The 13,876-nt window shown below is 42.7% G+C and overlaps 2 long non-coding RNA genes across 2 annotated transcripts; both read right to left on the minus strand.

Annotated features, from left to right (window-relative positions):
* Positions 1 to 1,367: 1,367 nt before the first annotated feature.
* Positions 1,368 to 7,798, minus strand: LOC136358127 (uncharacterized). The gene is made up of 3 exons (XR_010743008.1): positions 4,368 to 7,798; positions 1,849 to 1,994; positions 1,368 to 1,612 (listed from the first exon to the last, which is right to left on the minus strand). It is a non-coding gene; the product is annotated as an uncharacterized lncRNA (long non-coding RNA).
* A 2,568-nt stretch (positions 7,799 to 10,366) lies between these two features.
* LOC136358128 (uncharacterized) lies at positions 10,367 to 13,805 on the minus strand. Its single transcript, XR_010743009.1, has 2 exons — positions 12,297 to 13,805; positions 10,367 to 12,250 (listed from the first exon to the last, which is right to left on the minus strand). It is a non-coding gene; the product is annotated as an uncharacterized lncRNA (long non-coding RNA).
* Positions 13,806 to 13,876: the final 71 nt, after the last annotated feature.

Below are 13,876 nucleotides of genomic sequence, written 5' to 3' on the forward strand. Positions count from 1 at the left end.
TTTCTGAAGGTAATTACGATTTCACTCATCAAATTGGACTTGGATGAATCAGCTTGCATTTTGTTCCTGATTTTGCACTGTATTGTGCTCCCTTATTCTGTCTACATTCCTGTACTCAGTTTTTCCATTTGTAAAGTACTACCTCCCTCACATGGTGTTGAGTGTAAATACATTAATTTTTAAATAATGCTTTTCCATTTTAAAAGCAAGAGTCAACTGTAGTTCTCTCTGACTCTCCAGCTACTTGACCAATCTGCAATCTTAAATGTGTCTGTTTCAAGGATTGCATCTTCTGTGCTTTGTCCCCTTCTTTTTTGTAACTGAATTCTAGGAACTTTGATAAACTTAAGCCTTACCTAGTCTAGTGGCATGAGAGTGAGCATAAAGGAATGAAAGCTCCAGCAGAGAGCTTGGATGGCAGCAGCTCCAGGGTGAATTTTAGTGCAGGCTCCTTTCTTAGTGCACTGCACCTGTGCGTCCGATGAAACACATGTGGAAAAGCTTCTGAGAAACTGGTTAAGCACCCACAGACATTTTCAGACATTCAGATATTTTGGAGATTGTGTCTCTCTCGATCTGCAATTTAAAGAACGCCAGTGCCATAATCTAGCCAAAGCTGTGCATCGACCTCCTTTCCCAGTGGCTTTTCCAGGCAGGGTGAGGCTCTCTCAAGGATCACTTCTTTCTACACTGTGCTGCATATCCTGTCACACCAGGATGAGGGCCTAGGGGGTGCAGATCACATACAGAGTTCTTTTTCTGCCACCAAATGTTAAATTTCCTCTAATGGAAAGCTTTGACTGCTGACATGAGTGATGAGTAATGGGATTTTGAGACTGCTGAATACATGGAACATGTCTGTGCAGCATTGGAGAGACAGATGTGAACAGTGTAAGTGCAAATACATTGTGTGCTGATGTGTGTACCACCCCCTCCTCAGTCACTGAACTGTTGTGCTGAAATGTTGGATGACAAGAGAAAACAGTATCAGGTACAGCTAAGGAAGTTGAAAATTACTTTGATTTTCTTGGCCAGGATGAAAATAATGACAGATGCATTGTGAGCTTTCTCACTTTATCAAGGATTTTCTTCAGAAAGGTTTTATTTTTTTACCCTTCTTAGGTCATACTTAGCTACCTGAACAGAGGTGTGCATTCGCATTCAAATGGGGTGGGTACACCAACATGTAGATATCTTGTGCAGTTGTACAAAGTTGAAGTATTGTGTCAGTTATTTCTGAGACATCAGCGTGTATTTGGGAAATGCCATTTCCACCCAAATACCAAATTTTTGTTCTGAAAGGGTGAAGAAAAAAACTTGAGTTAACACCTTTGCTGATTCGTCCCGAGTATACACGAAATCCAAAACCATTTTAAAGTTACGTTTTTATCGTATTCGTTTTGTAGTAGTTTCAAAAGGGCTTCCTTCTAGCTCACTGCTGCAGAGAGGGTTCCTGCTGCTTTTCCATGCTGAGTCATGTGGATGAGCCTCCAGACTGCCCACAGCAAAGGTTTAAACTTCTGTCCCGTTCCCGTTTCCCATCAGTGCTTCTGCCAGTGTAAAGTCCCAGCTCCGCCGCCCCTGCCGTCCCGGGTCACTTCTTGCTGCCAGGCTGGGGTTAAACATTGATAGTTTGAAACGCGTGCCCTCCCTTAACCCCCCACAGCCCCGACTGCCCTCCCCAGCTCCCGCCCTGTCCTGGCCGTGGCTCGGCCCACGGACATCCACAACGCCCAGTCGCCTTCTCCTGACATCACCTGACCCTGTGGACACCACTCCTTGGTCATCAGTTCTCCCACTGACACAATTCTTTTGGCACAGTTGGCTTAATGGCTGATCTTCACTCACCATAGTGTCAAAATTACTAATGGGCTCTGGCTTCGTGTTGCTGCTTTTGTTTCTGTAAAGCTCATCGAATGTTCCACACATCTCCAGTCCATCCCAGTGGTGTAGTAAAAGTGCACGTTTCATACTTTTCCAGACTAAAAATCCAACTAGAATAACCATTTTTACAGACATTTTGGTTTATGGTGAATTAACAGAGCAGCTGTAACAGTCAAAACTGTGTGATATGTAAATAAATTCTCCTTTCTCACCCTGAAAGGATGAAAAACCAAACCAACAAGTCTCCTAACATGGGCACAGAAAGAACAAATTAGCAAGAGAATTTTGTTACCAAGGAACAGACATTTCGTGCAAGGAATTACCTCAAATATTTAAATAAATACATATTCCTTAATGTCTTTTATAAAACAGGAAACTAGAACACTGTGCTCAAACAGATTAAAACTGTTGAAATATTTTAGTTGCAGTAACGTTAATATACATAATATTTACTTGTGTTGAGGAAGGCTTCATTAAGAAATTGCAGGCTACACATTTCTAAAACTTTTCAGTTTAAGCAGTTTCTTTGCAAAGTCTAGTAGACTTTTTTGAATATTTCAGTATAGTTGGGGGGGGAGGGGGGGGAACCAAGATTCATTTAATTGAGTCTCATGTTACACAATCCTAAGGATTCAAATGAATCACAGCAGCAGCTCTCCTTTTTTGCCTCTGTGTGGGCATTTATAAAGAACTCCAACATACTAGACTGGATTCATTATGTTATTTAAAAAGCCCCTTCCCCTGCCAAACATTACACTTTTCTATGTTCAGTTATTTTCATTTATTTGGTGTTCAGTGAAGACCTGAAAAGTGTTTTCTCCTGCAAATGTGCCTCAGGGTTCTCTGAACTCATTTCTCTTCCTGGTTTTGCTTAATCATCTATTTGATTAGGTAATCTATTATATATCTCAAAATACTTCATTTGCAACATCATCCTAACTACCACACAACAGAGTTAAGTCTCAGCTTTTGCAAGTTTTCATTAAAACAGCTTTTTTTAACCTTGGTGACTAGCACTGGGCATACAGAAATAGAATAATTTTTCGTACTTTTTATTGGCTACAGCCAAAATGCCGTTGATAACAAAATTTAGCAACAATTATTTTTATTTCTTTAAATTGTCCCCCATTAATTGTGTTGGCAGTAATTGTATACAACTTAATACTTTAAAAATCTAACATGGAGTCCTACTTCACATCAGAAAGAGGTATGGGGGTGTAATTAGTCCTTCCACAGCAATCACAAGCATTCACATATTCTCCATATGGTTTTGGCTCCTTGCCTCTTGCCTCGTTGTCTGTTAGCACACGTTTTAAACATGCCGAGCTAGCAAACACTGGTACAGCACTGTAAACCATGCACTTGTGTGCTTCAGGCACACCAATTGTCCTGTGAACACTGCTGGGACCACTGGGCACTTGAAGGTGAGCTAATGCATTAAGTGTTTTGGAAACCGTGATCTTAAATTACTTCCATTTTTCTGAAAGCTAAATTCCTCCTTTAAATTCCTTGCAACCTCACACTGTTGCTGGTCTACCAACGCGTGTGTTCATGCTGGGAATTTATTTTTGCAGTTAAAACCTGACATTTTGTCTTTGAAAGCATTTTGACCCTTATGGGAAGGTGTCTGTTTTGACACATAACATCACAGGAAAGTGGACTCTTGGTACGTTCCAGAGCAACCTGTCTACTTTATGGACTGGGGAAAGCTGCTCCAGGTAGAAGCTGATCACTGGCTCCCATCCATTCAAAGGGAGTACAGGCAATGTAGCTACAGAAGAGCTTTGCTGGATACAGACCAAATAACACAGCTTTGAACTGGCAAACGCTAAAAATCAGTGTTGTCCCATTAAAGTCTCCCCCAAAATGTTGCTCCCTCAGTGTAATGGTTTGGATTGTAGTGTCCTGTTCTCTCGTTAAATGATTTCCTAGAGAAACAGGGAGAGGCTGTTTCTATTTCAAAACACAGTGCTTATACAGTCACCCAAGCAGATAACCCTCGAGGCCATCTACAAGACGAGAAAAGGAACTCTACACTTCGAATCTTCTTTACCCTTTTTTTTTTCCAAGATCCATCAGTGCTGAGTTCTAACAATGTATCAGGTTGAACATTTACCAGTCCTTTACCTTTGTTACATGGACTCACCAACAACTCCAGGCCACATCTTTGATTCATGGGCAAACACGGTAAATGAAATGTGAGTTTACAGAATCATTGAGGAAATCATGGAATTTTTTTGTGTCCACTCCCTTCCTCGCCCCCACAACCAATAAGAGTTCAAACTTAAAGATGTTATTTCAAATTGTAGAACAAATAATTAACAGTCCTACCCAATTACAAAATTCCTTTAAGCTTGCACTAGAAATAAAATTGCCTGTGAAAGCCTTCCTTTGACAACTAAATACAACTGATTATTAAGAAGTCTATTGAATATTTGAAAACCAAGACATGTCAGAGATTTTAATGCAGACAAGTAACTTACCAGTTCTCCACAGGATACAAGTGACTCCTGCTCAACATAAGGAGCACCCTGCTGTTTAAATGTAAGATCTGTATTCACCATTTTTTATTTCGCTTTTCAATTAAAGAAAAAAAACCCCAACCAAACTGTTCTTGCTTTTCCATTTTCTTCTTTCCTTTCCTTTTGTTTTATCTTTCCTTTTTCTTCTTCCTCTTTCCTTTTCTTCTTTTCCTTTCTTTTTTCTTTCTTCTTTTTCTTTCCTTTTCTTTTTCTATTTCTTCTTTTTCTTTTCTCTACAAGGGCAAATAATCCACATTTTGATTGAGACAGCTGAAAAAACTGTGTCTGGAGTCTTCACAAAAAATTCAGTTTGAGGCCAACACCCCTTAGGGAAAATTTCAGACTTGTGAAAGCTGGCAAAGTTTTACGAGCAACTGAAAACCTGTACAATGCAAAATGTCAGACAGCTTCAGAGTCAGTGACACTACACTGCACATTGCTGGTATTTTAAAGTAGAGAGTTTATCTGAGATACATGCAGCTGTAGAGATTTCATACTGGCCTTACAACATTTTCACTTAAACATTTTTAGGTCAGTTCTAATCTACTGACTTTGTCTGACTGAAAGAGAAAAGACATAGTCTGAATATCTGGACCCTCTTCTGATCTTTCTTTACAACTATCCTGTGTGGCACAGCACAGACAGACCAAACACAAGAGCCTTGCTTTCCTCTTCTGGGTCCCAACACCATGGGACACGGTCTTACACTGAACAGGGTTGTCTAAGATACATGATAATATTGGAATAAAAAGCATGTCAGTCGGTCATCAGCCTGGTATATCTGAACATATTTTTTAAATACTCTTTCTTTTATAAGTAGGAACCATTAGAAAGTTTAAGTTCAAATACAGTTTTCAGACCCCAAGCAACAAATAAGATTCTCTGATCATGTTTTACTGTTCAGTTTGTGTATTTTCCACTCCTTTGCTATCCAATATTCCAGACTTATCATGAAGAAATTTCTCCAAAAGACCGTTGCCATGGTTGTTTTACAGATATTCCTCCAATACCTTATTTTTCAGGGTTACATAGATCCCAGCAATGTTGAGGCTTGGTAAAATTGTGTTATAATGCCATGAAAACTTTTGAAAGATTTTTTTTTTGCTTTATTTAATGAGCATTTTAATGTCAATTTCTTCAAAAGAATTCTGTGTACTAACACACAATTGTAAAGGTCAACCTTTGTTTCATTACTTCATTCGTTGCAACTAGTTTCCTTATCAAAGAACGTATTTCTTACAGCTTCATTCATCTTTCTTTACCCTCAAGCCTTTGGTTCCAAAGCATTGTGGCTGCCTGTATGCATGGGCAGTTCAGTGTGCATCCCAACTCTGGTTGTCTAAATTCACCGTAGAATTGGAGACAAGTGCATATGGCACTTTTGTCCCCAGGCATCACGGGCTGAAGTGAGTTGGTGGCTTTGTCTGCATGTGCAGTGCTGGCTGTAACGTGCCTGTCTCAGTGGGCAACCATTTGTTCCAACAGACATCAGGCCAGATGCTTCCCAAAACACAGGCACTGTGACAGCCTGGGCCCCTTTCCAAGCCTCACTTCCCAGAAACTATATGAAGCTTCCTGCCAACACCAAGCCAGTTCTTTCTTCAGCTCTCTCAGGGAGCACCCTGAACACCAGCAGTAATTAGAAAAGTGCAGATGGATGGGTCAAAGCCCCTTCACAGGCTCCCAAGGGATGGCGATGGGCAGCACACCAAGCTGCAGCAGTCTCATGCTCGAGCTCCACGGTGAGGATACTGCCCGGTGGGAGCAGGTCTTGCAGCAAACCAAGGATGGGCAGTTGCTGAAGCTGGGGAACACAGCACATGACTCTCTTGGAGTTCTGTGTCTTCAACAAGGCAGATCTTTCTGACAGAGAAGGCCAGGGAACGGGAAGCCTCTGCTTGCCACCAACAATGACAAACAACCTGGTGTAGTGAAAGGGCACTTCACTACTGGTGGAGAAGGTTGAATCTAGATGATCTTTAAGGGCTCTTCCAACCCAAACCATTCTGAGATTCTGTGAACCATGCCTCTGGGGACAAATGCAAGGTTATAAAGCACTTGCCACACTGATTGAGACCTGGGCATAGTCTTGGCACCTCCTACCCACCAGAAAGATTAATCACGTAGGCCTCTCATTCCCCTGTACAACATGAATGCCAAGCCCCAACTCCTCATAAGACGGCTTCACAGCTTGGAGCACCTCAAGTTCTTTTGGTCTCACTGCACCTCTCCTATGCTGTGATTTTGTTTAATTCTATGATGCTGGTTCTCAGATATAACATGGTGCAACACTTCATACTGTGGATAAACACCCTGTGAATTCCAAATAATGTGACCTGTCTTCAATTATCTGTAGGGAATTTCAAGGGGCTCTGCTTCATCCACTGAGATTTTATGTGTGACCACAGGCCTCTGTCACAGCAGACAGCAATAACCAGTGCTGCTTTGAGAGGTTCCAGCAACTCTTTTCTCACTGATTTTTGCCCCAGGTGAGAGGAGTTAAGAAACCTTCTTTTCAGAGCTATGTTTGGCACAGAGGCAGTGATCCAGTAATTCCTGCTGCATTTCCTTCTCTGGGTCACAGCCCATTCTTCACTGGTCTTGCACAAAAACTCTTGAGACCATCTAGCCTGGACATTATTTTGTGAAGGACCAAATGGTTGCTAAGGGATAATGAAGGACTAGTGATGGCAGTATGTGCTTGTTGTGGCCAGGGAAAGACCCTTTCCTAAACCAGCAGCAAAACCAACCAGAAATAGGGTATCAGTCTGCCATTAAAGGCTTGGCAATATCTGGAAATATCAATTCTTTAATATTCTAGAATAAAAAAGGGAGGGGAGAAACAGGCATTGCTGTCTGAGAGCAAGCACCTCAGCATGGACATGGAGTAGAGGACTCTACAGAATTCACAGGTTTGTATTGGATAATTACAGTAGTTTCACTTACAAACACAAATTAATGTGTGGACAATTCTTGAGAAATCCTAAACAGCGCAATGAACACAATAAAATGGACAAGAAAATCTACCACTAGGAGTAACTAGGCCTGGGCATGTCTTGACAGAGCAAAAAAAATTACTTGAAACTATTCTCAGATAGAAATCATGTCTACTAAAAAATAGGACTCCATGAAACTATATTCTTCTAGATACCTTTACCTGCTTCCACTTGTGAAGGGGCAGTGGAGGATTGTAAAAGATGGCCTAATACCAATTTCTCTATGGCATAAGCCATTAAATTTCACTCACTCCTTTGTGAACCAAAGGACTTGGGCAGAAATGCTGGGAAGTCCAACCAATCTGGAGGTGAAGGCATTGAGAGGAGAAGACTCGTCCTGTCCATTATATTTTGCTTGTGGTTGATCACCATTTATCATTCAGGGAGGCAAGGCTTTTTTTTGTTTGTTTGATCTATCTTGTTTAAACTCCAGCTATCCACATCTCTCTTCAGACTGAATTCCTATTACCAGTAAAGCACTATATGATTCAAGCCTACTTTTTTGTTCTTGTTGGCATTAAACAGATAAAGACTTTTTAAATACTTGAATTCTTTTATAACTCTTTGTGGCCTCTCCAGTTCTTGATCTATATAAAAAACATGACCCAGCAGATACAAACTCACCTATTTCTACTCACACTCCACTGTGAGCATCCTCAGATAGCACCATCCCTTTTTGTCCCACTTGCAAACAAGGCTGTTTTTGAGGTGTTTTGTGATTGTGTTCTTTTAATCTTTTCTGAAGTTTCTGCTTTCCAGGATTCAGAAATATCCTCTAGGTACATGATTTGCATTCATTAATCCTAGACACCTTATTTTGCACTTGGACAGATTAAGACATAACTTATTTAAGTGGTTCAATTTACAAAGTAATCCAGTCTGTGTGATGTTTCTGGGCTTTTGCCTTTTCCTCATCATCTATATGTACTTCTTTCAGCAACTTTGTCACAGCCACAAATAAAAACATGAATGACTCTGTGATGACTTCCAGACCACGATGGAAGTGTTGGGCCATAATTAAGGTTCCACCTCTTTGAACAATCCAATTGCTTGGTTATTTCTGCAATGTTATGTATTTCTTCATAACTGTCAGTACATCAGCTTTTAAGCCATTTATTGTTTGATACTGAAAGTAAGAGAGACATGATGTGTGTAGTATGAAGCATCTTACCCAAATCTGTTCCATCTACACATTAATGTTGTGCTGAAGCTTCTCACCTACTCAAGCAATGAAGTTTGGTGTGTCTGCCAAGATCATTTTTCCCTAAACCACACTTACTGGTACTACTGGTACCTTTTATTCCTTATGAAAGAAATGCCATGTTTTCTTTCCCATTATTTTGATAGAACTGACTCTAACATGGCAGCCAGCTTATTACCCAACTCAGACAAATGGGCACTGGCTGATATCACCCTTTCTGAAGTGGCTCAAGCCTTTTGAGATTGCTATAAATGAACCAGCTACGTCCTCTGCTGACAAAGGCAACCAGGAGTGCATTTTAAAGCACGTAACTCTACACTTTCCTATACTTTTACTTCTCACTAGGCATTTCCTACTGATTAGTGACCAGAAACATCTTATGAGGTCTTACAGACTTTTGGTCTGACAGCTTCTCCTTTTTTGATCTCAATTTTAAGACTCTGGGGTTATCTGGACCTACAGATGAAACTACCAATACAAAGACACTTATCCCTCATACTTCCTTCATTTTGAGACATATTTTTACAAGGATTCCTCTTCAGTGTAACTCTTCTGAATACATTATGCATGAAAGTAAGCAGCTACTACAGTCATGAAGTAGACCTTTACATCACTGTTGAGAGAAATCTTGTTAATCCTCCTTACTCCTTCCTTTTTAGTCCAATGACTGCAGGTAAATATTGGTGCACTTGCAATATTATTAACAATCAAAAGAGAACATTACGGAACATTAGATCCTTGGGTAAAATGGCAGTATTTCCTTTTTATAGACAAGTTTCAAATAGAAGCTAGAAGGCAGAAAAATTATTCCAGAATTTCCATGAGAATACATTAACAGAGGACTGTTCTGGGAGAAATTAGAACAATCCCCCTTCACTTTCTTCCTACCCAACTTCCATCACTGTGGTTGCATAGGAAAAACATAACTTCGGAAAAGATAACTTCAGCAGGCTCATGTTCACTGTACAGTGACATAGCCAACATCACTGTGAACCCTCATCACCAGCAGAGGGGCTTGTCAAGGTCAAAAAATGGTTACTGAAACAGGATCACATAACTGCAGGGTAAAATAACTCTATTTCATCTATTTCACAGGTGAAGAAGCAAACACGTCTACTTAAAGACCTTCAAAACAGTCACCAGAAAGCTGACAAAACTCAAGTTACTCTCTTATAACCTGGGGCTTGGCAATAGAGAAACTACAGCTGAGAAATGTGCGACTGTTACTCAGCAGAATGGAGCTCGCTATGCATGTTGCCACTACCTGGAAAAGGATCTAATTAACACACAAGATAAAAAGAAAGGAACTGTGACTGAAAATAGCTAATTACAAATTTTTATAATTTATTGACAAATAAACTATCAGCAAGATGGATAAAAACATCAGCCATACTGACTTGGAGCTGTAACCCATTTTTCATGACTCGCTAAGACACAGTAACTGCTTTTAAGATTACTGAGATGGAACATAATCACAACATTGTAACACCCATTGTGATAAATAAATGTCCAAGCGTGAAATTAGCAGCAGATATCTCCAGAACTAACTCAATCACTGCTAAGTTCAAGTGTGAATTTAAGAGGACACTCAGCAAAACCACCGACTTCATTTGCTTTTGTGAGGAAAAAGATATAGCACAGTACCTACTTCTGAGTGACACCAAAACAAACTCTAGAGAAAAAGACACAGGAACAGTAAATCACAAGTAAAATTAGAGTTGGACTGCAAGGGCTCTGTTCACTTTTACAACTCTTTTTTAAAAATAAACTTTTTACAAGCTCTATTCTCTGTTTGGTATACCAAATCTGACACAACCTAACCACCAGTCAAGGTCAGAAATTCTACTGATACAATGTAGTTTTACTTTGCCTACTGAATTCCAGAAAGTGCAAGTTACAAAAACATTTCTGCAGGTAAGTTAAGCTCTGTTGTTCCAAAGTGGTGCCAGCACACCTATGGTACCTGCAGTTTTCAAGTGTGTTCTGTCCTTGGATACCTCTGTTGGCTGTGGGAGCAGAAAAGGCCGTGAATATCAGCTGCAAACACAGCTTCCCTCCTGACAGCTGCACCCATGGGAGTTACCCTGGTTCTGATCACACCAGGGTGTCTGTGGCTATTGGAAACCAGAGTGGAGAAGACACTGAGGTAATGGCTCCATCAAGACAAAAATTACACAGAAGACTCAAAATAGACTGGTATCTTGCTACCGAGTGCTGAAGAACAAGGGGGTAAATGTGAAACAGTTATACACAGAGAGGATGAACGGTCAGCCAGTCAAGAAGTTAGGATTCAGCTCTTGCAAAACATCCAGCCATTTGCCTTTTAATGGCATTTAAGTTTTCTGAAGCTCTTCTCCTGCAATGACAACTGGCTATGGTGAATCCTTTGGGGCAATGTGCCTGGCATTCAGTATTTCCATTGCCTATGTGAACAAAAAATTGAATAAAACGTCCTTGGAACGAATGACCTTACAGAATATTGTGCTGTTCACTGGAATGTTCTACGCACTTTATGTTTGTTGGAGAACTAGCATAGAAATCATAGAATCACTGAAGCTGGAAGGTACATCTGCAGACTGTCTTCCCCAGCCCTCCTGCTCAGAGCAGGGTCACCTACAGTAGGTTGCTTAAGGCTGTGTCCAGTTGGGTTTTGAGTATGTCCAAATCCAGAGGCTTCACAATCTCTATGGGAAACATGTTCCACTTTTTCAAAGAAATTCAGAGTCTTAAATTCAAATATAAGGAAAAAGAAATAATTTTTTCAATTTTTTACCTATCTATGAGTTATTTTGTTGTTGATTATGAACTAACCATCATCTTTCTCCATTATTTCACTTAGCCTCTTCCATCCTGGCAAAAATATTTAGTTCAGACTATTTTACATTAATATCACATGTATGGTCAAGCTCAAAAAAACCTCGTGAAGGTCAGTATTTTAGGACCCCTTCCTGAACCCCAGGTCTGGGCTGAGTCTACACAAATTTTATATAACCTTCATGGAATTAAATAATTTTTTCAAGTATTATTGTTCCCATTCTGTTCTCAGTATCATGGTGTGTTGAGTGTATGCAGGTAGGTCTTGGTAGCAGGGGTGCTACAGGAGTGGCTTCTGTGAGAAGCTGCTGGAAGCTTCTTCCATGTCCAGCAGAGCCAATGCCAGCCAGCTCCAGCATGGACCTGCTGCTGGCCAAGGCTGAGCCCATCAGGAATGGTGGGAACACCTCTGTGACAGCATATTTGAGAAGTGGAAAAAAAAAATCATGCAGGTAAAATTGCAGAGAGAGAAAAGCAGGGTGAGAACATGTGAGAGGAACAACTCTGACACCAAGGTCAGTGCAGAAGGAGGGGCAGGAGGTGCTCTCGGCACCGAAACCAAGATTCCCCTGCAGACCCTGGTACAGCCCATAGTGAAGCAGCTGTGCCCCTGCAGCCCATGGAGGAAACACAAGCTGGAGCAGGTGGATGCCTGAGAGGAGGCTTTGAGTTCATGGGAGGCCTATGGCAAGAGAGGCCCACGCTGGAAGAGGTTTCCTTGTGACCCTTTGGGGGACCCCCATTGGAGTAGGCTGTGCCTGAAGGACTGCACCCCCTGTGCAGTGTGACCTACCCTGCAGCAGTTTGTGGAGAACTGTTGCCTGTGGGATGAACTCATGCTGGAGAAGTTAACTGAGAACTGTCTCCTGTGGGAAGGACCCCATGCTGGAGAAGGGGAAGAACTCTCCCTGAGCGGAAGCAGAAAAAACCTGCCATAAGTTGATCAAAACCCCATTCCTATCTCCCTGCACTGCTGGGGGAAAGGAGGTAGAGCTTGGGAAGAAGAAAGAGGTGGGGGGAATGTGTTTTGTTAAGATTTACTTTACTTCTCATTATCCTGCTCTGATTTTGTTGGTAATAAATTAATATCCCCAATTCGAGTCTGTTTGCCCTTAAGCCGTTAGTTGAGTGATCTCCCCTGGTCATTATCTCAACTCATGAACCTTTATCGTATTTTCCTCTTCCCTGTCCAGCTGAGAAGGCAAAGGACAGATCAGCTTTGGTGGGTGCCTGGCATCCAGCCAGGGTAAACCCATTACACACAGTTAAAGTTTGCAGGGTGCATGTTTATCAAACACTGTACTGACATAAACTCCAAGCATCGCCCAACTTACATTTTATGCCTGTGCATTAAGATAGAAAAGACTAGTGCATAAAATTAAAGTGGAGTCAAAGCTGAACCAGAGGCTAATTGGCAAAATAAACACTACACATTTGCTGTTCTCAGCCAGATAAGTCACATTTGCATCATTTGATAAGTGCAACAGCCCATTTCCTTCCAGTTTCCTTAAACGCTAAAAACGCCTCTTGAAGAAACCTCCTCGAGGCCTGGACCCTCAATTATGCAACCAATATGAAGGTACCTCCACACATCCATGAGTTTACCCACTTAATTTCTAATTCCTTGAAAACTTTAGGGTGCATCTTCCATGGATCAAAAGCAAATCTCTCCTTTAAAAAAAAAAAAAAAAAAAAGAAAAATTAATTCTTATTAACTTTTATGACAAGGATGAGAAAACACTTCTAGATCTTAGGCTTCAATGCCAAATTATTTCCAATTTTCCCTAGTGCACAAAATGCGACCACCCTCCACCCGGTACTGCTGTTACGTGAGTGCCAGAGGTCCCTGCGGAGCGACCGGTCCGTGTTCTACGTGGGGTACCCGTGGTCTGGCACCGCACCCCGCTGCTTTCCGCTGTCCTTGTTGATCCCAACAATTCCCGCCGGCAGCCGCGCCCCACGCCGGGGTGACCCGACGCCACCGAAACCCCGGCCCTCGGCCCGCGTCCGCCCCAGAAGGGAGTCTCTGCACCCTAAAAACCCGCACCCTAAAAACTGCTCCCCGCCACGCAGACCCGAGTCCAAGCCCGCGGCGGGGGCGCGGAGCCTCCGGCCCGCACTCCGGGGCCAGGCCGGGCCGGGCCGCGGGCCCGGCGGGGGAGGCTCGCCCGGCACGGAGGGGTCGGGCGGGGAGGGGGTCCCGGGGCACCGATGCACTCCACGGGCGCACGCCGAGCCCCGGGCGGCGCAGCGCGGCCGAGCCGCGGCGGAGGCGGCGGCAGGAGGAGGCGCGGGACCGAGCGCCGCCGCGCCGCCCCCGCCCCGCCGCCCCGACCGCCGCCTCGCCTGCCCCGCACAGGCCCCCGGCCCACTCGGCCGCACGGGCCCCCGCGGGCGGGCGGGCGGCCCGAGGCGGCGGTGGCGGCGCGCTCCCTTCCGCCTGCTCCTGGGCTCTCTCG

Source organism: Sylvia atricapilla, chromosome 2 (assembly GCF_009819655.1).
Source record: "Sylvia atricapilla isolate bSylAtr1 chromosome 2, bSylAtr1.pri, whole genome shotgun sequence".
Taxonomy (NCBI): Eukaryota; Metazoa; Chordata; class Aves; order Passeriformes; family Sylviidae; genus Sylvia; species Sylvia atricapilla.